Source organism: Aulostomus chinensis, chromosome 10 (assembly GCF_037954235.1).
Source record: "Aulostomus chinensis isolate RoL2024-O1b breed Wild chromosome 10, RoL_Achi_v1.0, whole genome shotgun sequence".
In the NCBI taxonomy this organism is placed as follows: domain Eukaryota; kingdom Metazoa; phylum Chordata; class Actinopteri; order Syngnathiformes; family Aulostomidae; genus Aulostomus; species Aulostomus chinensis.
Window position 1 is genome coordinate 19,910,784 of NC_141329.1, and position 19,193 is coordinate 19,929,976.

A 19,193-nucleotide genomic window follows, 5' to 3' on the forward strand; every position below is an offset into this window, starting at 1 on the left:
CATAATATATGATTCAGTGTGATTTCCATTTACTACACCTCACATCAGCCCACCTTATCATGTCTGGGTGAGACGACTAAAACAATCTGTAAGATGTAGCAGTTGAACTTCTATTAAGTGACTTTACTGCATTTGTTTTTTGTTTTTTTCCCTAAATAATTGTTTTTGTTTTCTTCTTTCTTCTGTATTCTTCTTGATTTATTTTTTATCCAAAGGTACAGGATGTATATACATTTGTGCATATGTAGGCAAACTGCATAGACCACATGTATGTTAGTGTATGCAATAGGTATGGAAACAGGTACACAATCTAAACTGATATCCACTGTATTGTAATACTCAGTTAAGCTTTCTATATGGGGATGTGAAAACCAGGAGAAAGGATTCAAAATAGAGTGAAATGTTGAAAATGTAAGTGTAGATACTGTGTGTATAAATAGATAGAAGTGGGTAGGAAATGTGGGCAATGGATTGATGATAACTATTGACAAGCAATAGTTCCACATTAGGAAACTATGCTTATTCACTTTTCTTTAAGAGTTACAAATCGTTATATTCTTAAAATAATCGCCTAAGTCATTTTTTCAAGTTTTTCAGAAAACACAAAAAAACCGACACAGAACACCATTAGGAGTTGATAGGCAAAAAAAAAAAAAGGTCAAAAAATGACAGGCAATTATTTTAAGAAGGTGATGAAATGGAAAATTGATCTTCAGTCTGATTCTCAGATAGAAGTTACATCGAGCATGAGATCAGCCTTCGTTTAATATGAGCAAAGTTGTAGCTTAACTTAGTTTAACGTAAGTAACCTCCTAGCAGGATGGCACAGTGGTGCAGTGGTCAGCACTGTCACCTCACAGCAAGAAGGTTCCGGGTTCGAGCCCTGGCTCCATCACAGGATCTTTCTGGTAGGAGTCTCCATGTTCTCCTGTTCCTGTGTGGGTTCTCTCTGGTACTCCAGCTTCCTCCCACAGTCCAAAGACATCAAGAGGGGACAAGGCTGATTGATACTCTAAACTGACTGTAGGTGTGAATGTGAGTGTGAATGGTTGTCTGTCTATATGTGTTGGTCCTGTGATGGACTGGTGACCTGTCCAGGGTGAACCCCACCTCTCGCCTGTAGGTTGCTGGGATAGGCTCCAGCCTCTGTGACTCTTAACAGAATAAGTGGTAGACAATGGATGGATGGATGGAACCTCCAAGCAGTAGACACACATGCTGTAAGACTTCTTTCATGCTTGCAAAAACTTTGAAAGAATGATCAATTCACTTTGAACTATTAGATAAAAACAGATGACGAAAAAAGATTTGGAATACTTACTTTATTACTGCTGCCAATCCAGAAATTATACACCTGAGATATTCTGTCCCTAATCAACTTTATGATTGAAGCCCACACCTTAATAAATATTGTGCAAAATATAATGTTATATGAGCTGAGTGGTAAAGGCAAACCAGGCAGTTATAATACTGGATGGAACCAATCAAGTTCAGCGAGACTTTTGATATCCATGAGTAGATTTTAATACATTTTATGGAAAGAAAGAAAGAAGCAATTTAAACTCAGTGCCCTTCAGTCATTCAGGGACAGGCACGTAGAGTCATGCACGCTTTCACAAACAAAGAGAGTGAGAAGGACGGACAGAGGAAAGTGTCTCCCCATCCACGGTCCCCTGAGCGGGTGTCCATCAGACTAAATGACAGATGAAAGGCTCAAGCTCTGTGTGACTTGGATGCAATCCTAATGACTGAAACCTGGCTGATGGACAAACGACATTCAAACATATGGAAGAGCAGACAGGCATGCCAACACACACACACACACACACACACACACACACACACACACACACACACACACACACACACACACACACACAGGGCCAAAAAAAAGAATGAAAATCCATGATCATTGGCAGCTGTCAGCTTCAATCAAAGTTTTTTTTTCCTTTGGGTTATGAGACTTATCAGAAAGATGAGGTAGATATTGTTGAAAGATTCAATAAGCAGAAATGGGTGAACAGACCAAAGGGCTCCTCCTTTCTCTTGATTACAGCTGCACACAAGAGAAATTCCTTTTGGAAGTATACATCAGGTCGCCTCAATGATTTATGGCTGCAGTGTGTGACCAGAGCTGGCTGCCCAAGTATTCATAGAGATATCAAACACACACACACAAACACACACACGCACACACATTGACTGTACCTATACATGCAGAAACACACTTTTGCCTCTGAAAGTGTTACAGTTGGCGTAAAAGTGAGGTTGGTCGACCTGTACTTATAGCTAATGGAATAGAAGGGTCCCTGCTGAATGCTGTTCAGCTTGATTTCCCCTCACACCCCAGTTAACCAGGGTAGTGGATGATTATTTGCATCTGAATACACACATTACTATGACCAAAGTTATGTTTATGACTGCTCTGGAGAGCATGTAAAGTCTGGGGGTCGACTCATAAAGTGTATAGTTCTCCAAAACCAGTGGATGTCGCAAGACTTAGCTGTTAAGGGTTTCAGATTTGTTAGGGTTACATGCTATGTAAGGGTTAATGCCTCCAAAGGGTTACATGCCACTGACTCAATGCTACTCATTCACAACCGGGATGAGAGGTGAAACATCATTCATTCAGCACCTGGATATACCTGTAAAATGTCTTTGTATATTGCTGCTCCGTCATACATTAGAGTACAATAAAACATGGATGGTACTTTTTATTTGAGGGAGTGGAATTAACACATGTACTGTGATTATATTGAGAGTCATGTGATTAATCAGCAGCAACATTTACAGAGAAAAGATTTGAAAATCGAGTTATCATTTAAATGCAATTGTTATAATTTAACATTCTTTCAAATAGCGTAAACTTTTTAGACTGCAGTTGTATGCTCCGTGTCTGTCTGTGTAGTTGTATGAACACAAAGCTGGACTTTGTGATGACCTCTCCCTGACTCAATTATTTTTCTGCCTGTAGCAATATGGATTAGAACATTTTTTCCCCTGCTACAAAAAAGAAGCCAATTCATTTGCTGGAAATATGACAATAACAACGAAATTGGTTTTCTTTGGATGAGGAGATAGAAAAAAAAAATCAGAAAATAATATTTTGCCCCACTATGACATTTTTCAGTTTAGAGGGGCTTTGTAGTTTTTATTTTCCGGAGAATATCACTTCACATGAAGAGCTGGGAGATTAAACAAAGGCTGCGCCAATGTGACTGTCCACATATTTGGGTCAGGGGAACTTATTACACGGTTGGTAAATAATCCGACACTCACAGTTAAGAGCAGTGAAGACTATATGAAAACCTATGACATAATTTCAACCACATCAGGGAACATGGCGGTTTATAGGATGCAACGCCTGGACATCGCAGAGCTGAAGGCCAGAGGTGCTAATGGCGGTTTTAGCGTTAGACTTAACTGACCTCTGCTTAATTCCACACTCCCTGTCTGAATTACACAAAAACAATTAAAATAGAAGACGATTGGCAACACTGATGCGCCTAGAACTGAGAATCAAAGCTCGTCCTGCTCAAAGATGCAGTCTGTGTGTGTGTGTGTGTGTGTGTGTGTGTGTTCCCATATGCACATGGCACTACAGCATTAAGCAAACATCTCAGGGAAGAGATTAAGCTGCATAATTACATGTATACGATAAAGCAATTTATCTGTGAAATAGTGCAATTAACATTTATTAGAAAAGTCAAGTTGATCAATCGAGCTCAAACGATAGGATTGTGTGTACTCTCTTATCGATGAATCAGCTTGACTTCATTTCTTCTGTACATATAGTCAGCCATGATTGGTCTCTCATTTGTCTCTTTCCCTCTTCTCGGCAAATAAACAGTCATTTCATGCACTGGCTGATTAGTTTGCTCACTCTGTTTTCACATTTGTCTCAAGTTCATGTGTTGTCATCATCAGAACGATAAAGGAGTGGAAATTTACAGAGCTATGACTGCACAGCTAATTGAATATTAATCTTGATCATGTTTTTTTTTTCTTCCCACCAACAATTAAAAAAACCTGATCGACGGTGGTCTTGACCTTTAAAATGAGTGTTCTGCCTATAGAAACAGACAATTAAGCACAAGCTAACAGAACGGCCAGCCATCAGTGGGCGATAGAGAGGTTTTGGCTTCATTCTTTAGGGGAGCTGCAATTCTGCTGCATGTGTACCTCAGTGCAGCAGCCGGTGCAAACATTTCCTCAATGTTCGGGTTGCAGTTCAGAGTACAAAAGTCACATACAACAGTGAGCAGATGGACATAGAGAAAATCTGGTGGCTGGTGAAGAAGATGAAGAGCTGGTCCTCGAGTACTCATCCAATCAGTGGAAGTTTGTTTTATGCAAACACTGCATGACCACACAAGAAAAACAGGTGCAACACCAAAATGCGTAACGTAGGAAAAGTAATCACTGAATGTAGAAGTGCAATAAAACTATCTTGCCACAAATAATAACGATGAGGGAACAATCATTGTTGGAATTTGTGTTGCTAGTTGCCACCAGCATTTTTGAGTAGTTTTGCTAATTTAACTGGATATTTTAGGCTATGATAATGAAGATATTCAACATATCAGAAGGAAGATCAAAACATTTTCATTAACAAAAAAAGTCCTCCTACAATAGGTGCATCCAAAAAGATGCAGATGAAAAGCCCATCAATGGCACCTTCTCAGTTAACACAGTGCTGCAGGTTGACTACAGTAGCCTCAGCCCTACTGTATAGACCTAAGTGTCAGGGTTGTAACGACTCTCTTCCTGTCTCACCACAGCACATGTACCCTTGAAGAAGGCGTTTACCTAACTGATGGGTTTGGTCTATGGCATCCAAATTCTGTGGCATACAGAGGCAGTTTTTAGACAACAGCAGTCAGTGAGCAGCAAAAACAGCCAGTCAGCTTAACACTTTGACTCAGCACAGAAAATAAACATTTAACGATGAGGAACATTTAAATGTACCAATCATTTTGAAATGACTTTTACTACCAAATAGATGTAGGGAGTTGATGTAACTGAGGTTTGATTCCAAGCTCTAATCAGAAGCCCTTTGTCTGGCTTGCTTGTGAGAGTATGCAGTATAACGGTGCATATTAGAAGCCAGGCGCACATGCTCAATCTAGCAAACTGTATCTAGTGTACATCTGTGTATTTCCGTCTAGTAAAAACAAATGAGAATAAACAACGCTCCGCAGTGATCATTTAAAAATGTAAAAAAAACAAAAACAAAAAAAAACAAAGGCCAGAATAATCAGTGTCTTTGTACAGTGGGACAAACACTGTTGATTTGTCTGTGACCTCAAGAACAACTGGTGCAACCAAGAGAAGAGACCAGCAGCATCAAGTTAACCGTGGAATACCAGACCTTGTGCCTCAAATGGCAAACCCAGTACTTCAAGAGGAAGTTTTTACAGTCACAATTTCCTGGATTTACTGGATAATACATGGCTAACTACATCCAGGCACTATGATGCATCCTATGGAGAAGGTGGTGACTGTCTTTCCCGTAGTAGCCATCTTCTCTTGGGGGTCCTTAGGGCATCGTCATTCTTCCAGCTACTTTCAGATGCAGTGCAATTATGGTCAGCTTTTTACAGCACTCAGCCATTCCATACACATTAAGGCCAGAGAGCTGAACATATATTTTCTTGGCTTTAAATCGACTGCACTAAATAGAGGAGGGGATATCACTGCCCCCTCCCCTCTCAAAAACACAAACACATGGAGAATGCAATATTCATTTATTCATTTTCTACCACAACATATGCACTGGGTCAGGAGGTTGTTACTGGGTGAGAATCATCTTCACATGGCTGACAGAGTAAGACAGCCATTCGTGTTTACAGTCAACTTAGAGTCAGTAATTAACTTAACTTGTATGTTTTAGGTCAGTGAATAAAGCCAACAAAGAAAACCCCTGCAGGCACGCAGAGACCATGTAAAATCCACAAAGTCTTATCGTGCATAGCTAGCCATCCATGGCACTGGGACATAACATGTAAGACATCCGGCTGAACCCATTGCCGTTCTGATGTCGCAGAAAAAAAAATGCTAGTACATGTTTGTATGTCAGTAAGCCAATGATGCCTCAGTAGTGTCCTTGCAAAGCAACGCTGGCAGAACATGATAGACCCTGGCTGGTTTATGAAACATTTTTCCATGGATGAAAAACACACAAGAATGTCCCTGTTCCAAAGAAAACTTAATTTCATATAGTTCTTGATCAAGCAAGCCTGCCTTTTTGTACGACCCAAATCTCTGTTACAACAGTGTTGCTGCTAGCCAGCTAGCCAGCCAGCTAGCTTGGAGGTTATTGCACATAGAAATTGTGAGGAGCAGAGTATTCCGACTCAAATTGTCACCCAATGGCAAGTCTTTACCCGAAGCGTTGTTCCAGTAAACTCAAATACAGAGAACCCTAAAGGTTCTGGCCTGTGCAATCCATCACTAATAACACAGTACTGTATTTAAACAGGTTTATGATAAATGCCTGCTGGATATAATAGAGGTGAATTAGTGAAAAGAGAAACACGAAGGAGCCGAAAAGGGAGATAAACTTAATTAAACAAGATAATAAGAGGTTCTCGGTTAAAGGTCTTTACTGGTCTATTGCACAACACTTACAGGTGTGGCACATGAGATGATTAGCTCTCCCTAAGTAATACCTGAGGAAAAAAAAAATAACAGCAGTATAATTCATAGTTACAAAAAAAGAGTAAATTAGTGTGGGAAAAGAAAGGAAATGTGATAATCCGGACAGACATGAAGAGTATGAGAAGTGGCAATTGAGAGAGAAAGATAAAGTCGAAGGTCGAGAACGGTAAATGAGAAACAGAGCCAGTCTTTAAGTCTGGGAGCTGCTTAATAACCCTTAGCTGCTGATCGGGCTGTTTCTGGGCACCAACACTAAATCTCCTGTTCAGTCGTCTTCACTTTGGTAATCCTCTTATCCGAGTTGATTTCAGCACTGTGAAGTCACAAGTCACTGTTTGCTGTGAAACTGTCCATCTGTGGGCAGAACCGTGAATGCTGTCTGTGTCTTTAGCTCAGGGAACAAAGCCCCAGAGGAGCACAGGAGCCTACAGGCCAGATTGAGGTGATGCACTGTGGGTTCAAATAAAAAGCAACTTGAAAGCAAACCATTTTAAGCGATGTGATGTTGCATTGCATTCAAGGAAATTACCGCTGCGGCTCTTGTTGCACGAAACAGCTTATTATGTGTGAGGGAGCAACAACTCGTAAATCTTTGCTATCCCCTCCAATGACAGTGTGTTAAATCAATGAAGGGTTATTGGGAGGTGATCTGAGGTCAAGGACACAGTGATTTGAACTCTTGATCTTAATGAACAGTTAAAAAAAAAAAAATGCTGCAGGTCAAATGTAATCAAGATGAGAAATTCTGACCTTCGTTGGGACCGTGCAGAGTACAAGACCGTATTGCACGAAGGAGGAATGTGCATCTGTTTTAATATGAGCGAGGGAAAAAAAAGACTTGGTGTTAATTTCTCTGTTCTTTTCTCTTCTTTCTTTCAGCACCTTTCATCATCCATTCCAAACTGTTTCCCCCCCGAAGGGTACCTGCAGCTCTTCAGTTTTGCTTTGGGAGAAAAGCAGAGCAGAGCATGTCTGAATAGTGTGTGTGTGTGTGTGTGTGTGTGTGTGTGTGTGTGTGTGTGTGTGTTTGTGTGTCCGTCCCACTGTGAGTGAGAAGATTGCTCATCTGATCAGCTCTACGGGACCTTCTACGCTCTGGTAAAATGATAACACTTGTAGAGATTTGGACCTTCAATACTTTTCTGTGGGGGCCACCTGCACGCGCGCGCACACACACACACACACACACACACACACACACACACACACACACACACACACACACACACACACACACACACACACACACACACACACACACACACACACACAATTCCATGGGTGTTGAATGGAGGAAAACGGATTTGTTCAGGGGAGCAAGAGCAGCATGGGGGGCTCTGGAACATGCCGGAGATTATAGATATTCTGTGTTTGAGGGCAAAGAGTGAGTTTTTTTTCCTAAATTTCACTCACAGAATAACTATACTTTCATCTATGAAAATATCAGATCTATTAATTTTCTCTTGTTGTTTAAAAAGTACTGTGATCGGCGCAGTTTGAATTAGAGAATTAATTTTGTTTAAGCCATCTGACTTATTAAATGTCACCTTGAAAGGTTGGCAAAAAAGGAAGCACAAGCTTATATCTGAAAAATAACCGTAAGATAAAGATAAAATATGAAAACCATGTGCTTCCACTACACATCCCATTATAAATAGGCTTGGTTGGTCTTTGTGATTATAAATATTTGTATACTTATGAGATTGGTCATTTTTCTGTATGGCCTTTACTAACAAACCCATATTATTCCAGTACAGCAGTTGTCTCCTAATTGTTGGCCACTTTCTTATTGCGGGTCACTTTTTCCACTTCTTGCTGGAGGTCCTTGTCAGCATGAACAGCTAGTAAGGCCCATACCTCACTGTTGGCACATCAGTCTCAAGCTTTTTGTTTTTGTGCTCCGTGATGTTTCCATAGTATAAAAACAATAAATGCGGTTGGCTTGAGGACTATCTTCAACATGGCAGCTGAAAAAATATACAGCATGTAGGGCTGCATGTAGGGAGCCTCAGTGGAAAACCCTCCACCTCCTGAGTTTCTGGAACTTCAGATAAGACGACTTCCCGACGTGGAACCTCTTTGGGGGTACAACACTGTCCCCTCACAACATTAACACGCTGGTGTCTGTGGTCTAAACAAGGTAGTTCCTTAAATGGTATAGTTCCTAGGGAATGAAGTGAAGGGGCTAAACTGGGACGAGCTGCAACCTGTCGGCTGGTTGGCAAGTGGAGGAAGCTCATTTGATCTTAAAGCGCTCTCTACCTTTGAGGGTTCATCTGTATGTTTTCGTTTTGTTAGTCTGCCTAATCATTAGACTGCATGGCAAGTTATTTACTATTCTGCTTGAAAAATTGTCACGTGATACTTTCTCGGCTGTGATGCCTGTGGTTACAGAGCGCACTTAATGTGGGTGCATGAGCTGTCATTTGAAGTTGAAAATAAAGCAAAATAAAGCTTATATACATATACATATATATATATATATATATATATATATATATATATATACACACACACACACATATATATATACATATACATATATATACACACACATATATACATATACATATATACATATATATATACATATACATATATACATATACATATATATATATATACACACACACACACATACATATATATATATATATATACTGTATATATATATATATATTTATATATAAATAACAATTAATTTGTGTCATTAATGGCTAATAGGAGGTTAAAATGGTCATCCCTAAGGCGTAACTTTTTTGGGGGCATCTCTGCTCTGGTCTCTTATGCCAGTCTTATGTGCTACTGCAGTGTGGCTCCACATCGAAGCAGTTCATCTTTTTTTTTTTTAAATAGATAAATAAATAAATAAATAAATGTGTGACAGCCAAATGAAGACATCATTCTACGGCACACCTAATATTGTGCACTCCGGCACTATAATTTCTCTCTCACTCTTTCTCTCTCTCTCTCCCGCTCTTATTTAATTAGACTGAGCTCATCTCACTCATTTTATACTGAATGATGACCAGACTTTGATGGGAGGGCAGATAGCACATGAGATACCATGTAATTAAAGCTGTGGTGAGATAGGACCCAGTAAATTGATGGCCTCAGTATTAAAACCGGGCACAGTAGCAGTGATTTTCATATTTCAAAAGCAGTGAAAAGAGATGGAAATGTTCCCTCAATGATGGATTGAGCCAAACTATGTGATCTGGCAGCTACTGGTGTCATTGAGACAATTCATCAAAATTCCATAACTCACATTCTCTATCTATTGTGGTATACTTTGCAGAATGGTTTCCGTGGGTTGAGGGAACACACGGGATATTCTCTTGCTAAATTGTAGCCATTTGTTTTCATTTCTGTCAACACACAGATTGGATATGAAACAAAAATCTCTTTTTAAACTTAAGATGGAGGTCATTAGCTCTGCATTATAACTCCAGTTTCTGTAGGCGTGGCCTTGTAAGTGCTGTTGTCACTATTAGGTTACATCTCTTGCATGCATGCACGATTACTTTCAATTTCCCATTCAGGTCTGCACTAGAGAATGCAATCACTATCTGACCTGGGTTCCATTTCCAGAACGTTGTCTCTCCTGTAGCTGCAGGTCATAACTATGAGGTCATCACCCACTTTCTGGGGGGGCAGCAATGACACACTGCTGGAGTTCCACAGAGCCAGGTCTGGGTGGGAAGGCTGCTGGACACTACTACACTAAAAGCACTGATGAAAAGGAGTCTGAACTCAAAGAATGACATGAGATCTTCCTCCTTTTTTTTTCAAAATCATTAAGAGAAACTCTGCTTGAGAGCTGTGCTGACCTGCTCATGGTGAGATTCACCGGTGACTAATGTGTGTAAGGAGTTTATTACTGAAACTCAAAGCAGAAAATCTTTAGAAGTGAATTGAGCTGTAGATCTGATCTGTCACATGCACCCACCTGTGTGGTTCAGGTGATATCCAAATAATACAAATCCTGTAATCGCTTGTTTGTCGTCTTATGTTTTCCACAGGATTACGCATCAAAAAGAAAATATATCAATTGTTGATCAGTCAAGTAAGCAAGTATGAAAGCTCATGGAAAGGTGCTTGTGTTAGCCCAAATATTCTCCTTGTCAAAGCAAGATGGAGGACATACTTTGCTCTCATAGCAGGATAAGTCACACAAATGGAAAGTAGGATACAACTCTGTGTGGTGAGGCTACAGCAGGGAACATTAGCTGGAGATTTCTGCCAAGGCTGCAAGGAGAGGCATGCTATACTACAAGCATGGCTGAAACTCTCAATGGCACACACTTGAATGAAACACGGACTTCTCCCATCGGGCAGGTGGGAGAACCAGGAGGAGATGCTGATCTCAGCTATGTGTAGTTTACCTACCATGCCATGATTTTAGGTGTGCAGTGTGAAAAAATTATACTTAAAAGAGATGCTAATGTGCATCTGTGTGTACATCAGCTCACGGAAAGGTGCACAAGAAGAGCGAGCGGCTGTGATTGTGAGCCTACTGGGATGCTGCATTTTATTCCTCCCTCAGATACACCCATCTGTTTTCTATCACAGGTAGACAGGAGAGTGGAGGACAAAGCTGAAACACAGCAGATCAATTAAACATCACAACTGATCAAAGGGACATGTGTTAGGGTGGGGCTACAGAGTGAGGAGGGGCGGGATGTACAGGAGTTATCATCATGCACTCTGACACACACACACACACACACACACACACACACACACACACACACACACACACACACACACACACACACTCTTTTGATGGCACCCTTATGTTTTCAAGCTTCAGTATAAGAATGCTTCACATTTCCACCCAAACAGAGGCAAGTTACCACAGTGTGTCTGCAACTGAATTTAAACCTCCTGAACTGCTCTCACACTCACGCTATCATGTCTGTCATTCTGTTTATCAAACAAGTCGACAAAGCAAAAGGTATTTCTGCAAAACATAAATGGGGGAGTGGGTGTGAGGGACAATTGTGCCCCTGGGTGCAAAGCAAGCAGGCCAAGATGAGTGTGCTTGAATACCGCGTTTCCACACAAATACCCACACACAGGGATCTCAGCGTATTTTAATTTTAATACCATCAAAAGTGAAAGAACCACCTTAAAAACAAGAACATTAGCTCCATGTCTGTTCACTGCAAGGTAAAACCCATTACCACTAATCCTACTGTATGCTGGTCTGTTGCACAAAGATTTTCATAATGTCCTTTGGTGATTTTGACCGCCTGTGGCGGACGGTTTAACACCTGCGGTCTGCAGGTTGAAATTGTTCCAAACTATCATGCTATGTGTTCCCTCCAACAGGATAATAAGCTGTGCTGAAAAGAACACAGTTGTTTATGGAAAATCCCTCACAGGGACAGTTTCATACTGTTAGGGACACCTGTTTTGTTTTTCTGTGTTTAAGTTTGTTCTATTGTGCAAAATTACACACATTTTGTAGTAGAATGATAAAAGATCTTGGAGTGGAAATATGTATTTTTTTTCTCTCCAAATTGTTTACACATTTGATCAATTCTATATTCTATTCTATTCTATATAGAAATCCAATAAACTGAAATCCTCTTCTCCTTTAATGCCACTATCTCCACATCACATTTGCTTTTTTCTGATTCCAGTCCACACATGGATCTGAACCAGGGCATTGCAGGTAGGCTTTTATTCATCGCAGAGTGAGATTTGTTCTGCTGTACGGAACAAAGTGTGCTTTGAACAAAGCTATAGGCCTTATTGAAAAGTGAATTAGGAAATCTTAGCACATAACTCAAAGCCACTGGCTGCATTGAGGGCAGCGATGGAAGCACGGTCCAGTGAGTTCTACTTAACATCACATACAGTCACTGCCGCCATCACACACGCACACTCACACACGCACACGCACACACACACACACACACACACACACACACACACACACACACACACACACACACACACACACACCATCACGCAGAAATATCAGATGAACTATATATTTCCTCTTGGTCTCCAGTAATAAAGTTTGCTTCATGTCAAAATTTTTTAATCTTCCCCCACAGGCAATTTTGTCTCTATTTTCTTCCTCAACAATAAAACACTGATGTTGTCAATGACCTCATCTTCTTAACATGCTGACCATGAAAGAGTCAAAGCTCTGAAAATTCACAAAATCCATAAAAGTGTGTAAAGATATTGAACAGAGTGTAAAAATAAATCATGTAATATGGCAGCCACAGGGGTTTAGGCACAGTAACTGAAAACAAAAACTGAGACCGTAATGTAAACGTGTCGTTTTGTTGAAAAGTTGTTCAGTTTTATCATGGACACGAACAAAATAAGCTTGGGCTGATATAACAATTGCACAAGAACTCTACTGACCATGTCTTTTCACGTTGCAGTTTCTGTACTTTGATTCACTTCATTATCATAATTCTTCTTCTAAATAACGACTGTGACACATCAAATTTTCTTGGGTTGTGGCGAGGATGACCATGGCGTTAGCAGAGGTGGAGGGTAGTCACCTCACCCTGGTCTTGAAGCCCGGTCGATAGGCTACAAAACATACTCAAGGACAACAAAGAGAAAAAGCCAGGCTTGTTGGCCTGGCAGCCAGAGAGCATATTTGACAGTAGTGTAGGTCATCCGACACACTGACTGAGAGGATCAGGTCCCATGAGTGAATGAAATCACCTTTTTCATGTTACATGTGTAATGGAAAATTTTACTATCACATTGTGTTTTCTTATGTTTGACCTATGATTGAACTCTGTGTTGTTTTTACGTTTGTATGTATGAACTTTGCGGTTAAGTGACCTCAAGTTTGCGACAGGTGTTTGTCTGGAAGACATCTCGTATTAGACTTCCTGTTTTTTGCATTGAGACGATACGTTTTCTATGTTTTTGCTTCTCCGAATTTTCATGTCTGGCAGGTGTGCAAGCTGACAAGAGTTCCACTTCTTCCTCCTCTGGCATACGACAGCAGATTTTATGTTCATATAAGTTTAAAAGGTCAACCTTAAGGGTAGGTGGGTGTTAATCTGCCAGACAACAAAGATTGTATAAAATAATAAAAATGATCAAAGTTGAAGTGATGATGTACTCTGTGGATTCTTCTTCAGCACATGCTTGTTGTATGTTGAACAAAATTCCCTCTTGCACGATTAAAGAACTGCAGGCCTCCACAACAGTTGGTTTGAGAGTTGTTTCTCATCTCACCAGAATTGACTGAGCCCCTCGGGACCAACAGTGTGTCCATCTTAATACACGTGTTTTTCAAAAGCGGACACGGGATCCCAAATTTCAAGTGCACGATAATTAATGACGATTAATAATGATGATTATGAAAGGTAATTAGCAATGCTGATTATTAATGACTATTATTTTCTATTTGCTTTGCTCTAATTCGTTCATAATCTGTGCTGTTATGGCGTTCCAACATAAGTTCCTCTTCTGTTACTTCACCGGCGCAACGTACAACATGTCACAACATCTTGCAACAGTGCCACCTTCTGTACCAGAGTGTGTAAAACATCATGACTCACTTTTAAGCGCGGTGAGATAAGGTTTAGGGATGCTTGAACATGCTTAATCACGGTGGAGTTGAGGCTCAGTCTCTCAGGGAGCCACTGGACATTACTGCTGCTTTGGTTTTGTGAGGGAACAGCCAGAACTCTGAGCTGCCAGTGTGTCAGTCTGCGGTCACAGCCTCCAGCGTATCCATGCCTGCAGCTTTACAGCTCACTCATTGCCACAGCATTTAGATAAATAATGGTGGTAGAGTGCTATGACAACTTGGATTTCAGTGAGGGAGGTTTGTGCATCAGCAACTCTCGGGATCAGCAACAAAACGTAGTCAACAGATTGGAGGTGGTCCTGGTTGCACCAGATGGTTTAGACCTCTCTTGGAATTTCCTCCACCAGAGGCCACACACATCCCCGGTTCAGACAAACCGCTGACCAGGGTACGGTAGCAGCTGACTGTACAGACTCAGACTATGCCTTGTGTTTGCATACGGTTGTAGCTAGAGGGACAAGTTCGAGGCACAGTAGCTAGTCAGGCATGAAAGACTCACCATCACAAAACATACAAGATGCTAATGCTGCTCTGTCAATGTGTTTGTTTCCTATTACAAAAATATATACCCTAGACCAAGTGTGGACCCCAGAAAATGTCCTTGTCAGTCCAGTGTTTACATCCTTACACAAAAGTGAGATTAAGTGCAGTTAATGTGTGAGATTATGCTGCCTGTGCTATTATGAAGTGTATTCAGCGTTAACATAACAGAGAAAAATGTTCTGAAATGAAAAATGTGTCTTAAACACGATACAGAGTTGTTGTTGTTTTCTATACATGTAGTATAAGTGGGGGCTTCTTAATTCAGGCTATTGATAGTAATGTGATTTCATCAAATTTCCCTCAGGATTCAGTGCAGTTCAACAGTCACAGCAGTTGACTAAAATGTTCGGTAGTTAGTCACAAATTCATTTTTTGAAATGACTTTTTTTTTTTTTTGCGGGGTTCAACACAGCTGGGCTGGGTAAATTCTTTTGTGCGAAATTATGCATTCATACAACATTCTGTACCTAAAATGGTACTTGTAGGAGAAGTGATATTGAATTTGCAAAAGATTCTAAGACATATGCGGATAGGGGACGGTGGTATGGAAGTCAATTACAAATATTGTGATTGATGCTTTGTGATTTGAACATGTTTTTTGTGCCAGAAGACACTAAGGTCAATTTGGTATCACGGTCTTGATGGAAGGGTGACAGCTGCCCACTGGAGAATGCAAATGATACAATGAAATATTTATTCAGACCGAAGCACAAAACAGCTGGAGCCATATGAATAAACAATGTGCATGCACATATGTGTAGGCCTTCTCTCATACATAAACTGGTAAAAGGAAGGTATGTAAGATGAGAATGAGTGTATCTCACGCAAATACCTCAGACCACCCGTGGACGTGACAATTGGATTGAATTTAAAGGAACACACCGACTCTTTGGGAAATAAGCTTAATTTCATCAATACCTTTCTCTGTGCTACTGCATGCAGTCGAGAGACTTGCAGATATCAGCTCGGCTGACCTCTAGTTAGTTAGCTTAGCACATGAGTGGTAGTGGATCAAAACTGTTAGCATATTTGCTCTTGAGAGGATGGTAACCCAATATATTTCTGAAATCATGTTCCATTAACCAGTTGTATTTCTCTTCATCATTAAATCATTAATATTTCTGTTTTTACTTTCTCTGTCTGTCTGTCTGTCTGTCTGTCTCTCTATATGTATATATATAAAACTCTGTATATATATATATATATATATATATATATGTATTACTCTCTATATATAATGTGTGTTAGTGTAATGTGTGACAGTGTAAAAACAGAAATAATAATTAATAATATATATAATATAATATATATACACACACACACACACATATATATAGCTTCAATTTAATGTATATATAAACAAAATGAATAACTGAGGGTGCTATATTTGATCTCACAGTAATTATTCATTTGTTTTTCATTAATTCTTGGCTATTCCAATGGTTGTACATGAACAAATAACCATTCTTGAGTAGCGCAAGGTGATTGTTGGTTTATGTGCCACTTTAGGCTTCCAAGAGCTGTTTTACTTCAGCTGAACATGTGTCCTTGTTTCAAATTCTTGAAAGGAGTATTTCAGTTTTTATGTTTTTACATGATGTCAAAAACAGTCTAGTTATTGTATTCGTGAAAAGTTTGGCTACCATCACCAACCGTTCCAGAGGTGGACATACAGTACTGCAGTGAATAAACTGATGCATCCACGTCCATGCACACTGGGACGACCGTAGCTCAATCAAATTAACTCATCTGGCTGCTTGACTGCAATTGTTCATGATAACCCACTGAGATATGTGAGGAATTGGACTTTTTTTTAATTGTTGTCACTGCCATGTCAAATAACTTGAAGTGCATATAAAATGATCATGGGGAAGTGTCTACATCCATTCATGGTTCAAATGGAAAGTATAACCAGATTTGTGCACATGCTTGTATTTCACTGATTCGATCCGTAAAGTAATTGATGAGTGCTTCTGTGCACACGTATAGATCTGACTAGAGTGATGTGAATACACATGTCCCCCTTCGTGCATGCCATTTTTAGTCATGAATATACTGTTTAATGTTGATGCAAGAGAGGATATGAACCTGACCCCTGGTGTACACAGAGAAAGAGCAATAAAATTAGTCAAATATCCCTGAGAGGATTTTGGCAGGATATTCCATTTGCAGAACAAATAATACTCGCACAAGTGAACCAAGAGAACTTCGTTGGCACTAAACTTGTTGGCTTCTCCTTGCTTATGCCTGCTGAACTACCTCTGCTCTGTCCCCGGTGAGATCTTCTCACTACTGAGAAGTTAAAATTCCTTTGTCTTAACAGTGATGTGATCTCCTTTCTCAGCGAAACCTCTGTTCTCCCTCAGGAGTGAAGCCACTGAGTTGTTCAAGAATTAATTCTTGGAGAGATTTCTACTCTTTTCTCACACTTGCTTACACAAACCACATCAGTTTTATTCTTGTTCTGGTTTTCACAGAGTTCATGAACTCAGTGAATGAGTGATTGCGAGAGCGTGGAGCTCTACGCGAGGGGAGGAAGTATTGTCATATCAAAGCTGTCAGCAGGCATTCTCTGTTTGCTTTATGCATCTGGCACGCATCCTCTCCTAGACAGTTGAATATCCAGGCATTTTAATCTACAAAAGTCATTGTGTACAGTGGGGTTACACGTTATTTGTTTTAGAGGACAAATGTACACTGAAAACACAAACAAAAACAACCAGAATACTTAATAAATATAAAAAAAATAATTATATTGGCCCAATTAAAATTACTATTAAAGTTTACAAGCTACAGCCCTATAAATCTGATTCAGCCTGATATGGTAATGAATCATTTATCCAAGGTTACAATTTTCATTTCTGTTTAAACTGATTTGAAGAGGTGTCAACAGACCTTTAGGGTCATTTTAGAAATGATATGCTATGGTGTAGTGTTCCATGTTATAATGAGAGGTGTTTTGACGAGATACTTCATCCAATTAATATCAGTGAAAGTAGATTACAAAGACATGAGAGAGCTTTAGCCCCAGGTATCAGGGTCTTTCTCAGAAGAGAAGATAACAATGACTGTGAAATGGAATGACTCCTGTTAGATGCATTAGCTCCACTGGAATAAGTGGATTAGAAGCTTAATCACAAAGCACATCTTGTTTGATATGTGTTTCTGCATTTTTTAAAAAAAAAAAGCTCAATTCATCTCCTCAAAACCAGTTGAGTTGTGAACGTTTGGCAATGAAGTTCTTGAGAGGGCAACTGCTGATGAGCCTGAATCTGAATTTGGGAAAACACAGAAGATATGACAACAACATTCAGAACTTCAGTTTATAGCTCTGTCCCTCAAGTCCTTCGCTCCGTTGTGCTTGACTTCTGTTTTCTGCGTCAGACTTAACCAGATAATCTGTTTTTTTCTGGCTGTCCTGTTCACCTGCTTAGTTTGCCCTCCTTCGTCTTCCTGCAAATCTCTCCACAGTTGGTTTTCTGAGTTCTTGCTATACCTCTTTTTTATTTTTAGTTTCCTTTCTAATTATTATATCACTTCTTGCTTGCCTCTGCATTCGGGTGCAGCTGCCCCCTTGCTTCCTTACTCTTTATTCTTGTACAGTATGATGCTCATTTTACAATTCTACATGTGTCTTCTGTCTCTTGTGCCCTTAATTCTAATACTGCACTTTGTTTCACCTCAGCTCTGCATGATTTTATACATTAAATCAAATGGTGTCTTCTTAACATCTTGCATTTCAGGAGAAATACTGCCTCTCTTCCTCATTTACATCTTTCTTTTCGAGCCTTTTCTTTTCCTGCCTTCCTTCTTGACACCCTGAAAGGCTCTCCATGTGTCATCACGCTGTAGCGTCTGATCTTCTAGTTATAATGAATGATAGTTTTGCTGCGCACATACTCACCATACTTTTAAATCATTTTTGAAGGACCAGCAAACTTCTAGGTCATTCACCTGTCTTGCTCTATCTGCATCTCACAGGCTAAAATATGGAGACCAAAATAATGCCATGAGGTATTAGTGGATGCAGGGATGAGTGCTGTGCTATGGGACATGGTGCTGGAGGTGATGATAAGGACAGCACATCTGATTTCAGTTTATAGGCCTAATGAGGCATGAAGGAGCTCAACACAACTCAGAATCTCCCTTGTCCCCTTCCTCTGTGTGAAAACTGGAATATTCCCTCCAATCCTCGACTGCACCATCATCCACTCACCGATTTAGTGACAGAATTCTTCTCGTGCTGTGAAAATGGAGAGAAGTTTTAGAGGATGATGGTTATAACTCTGTAAGAGGTCAGGTGTTTACTCCATGATAACATGTTATCTCAACCAGAAGGTGGTTGTGTGATGATAAAACTGTTGAATGTTTGTGTTCCTTTTATTGGTTGATTTCCCTCTTAATCTGC

General features: G+C 40.0%; 1 protein-coding gene across 2 annotated transcripts in view; it reads right to left on the reverse strand.

Moving 5' to 3' along the window:
* The window catches only part of schip1 (schwannomin interacting protein 1), a 218,425-nt gene that overhangs the window by 124,409 nt on the left and 74,823 nt on the right, over positions 1 to 19,193 (reverse strand). The gene's annotated exons all lie outside the window — the stretch shown is intronic.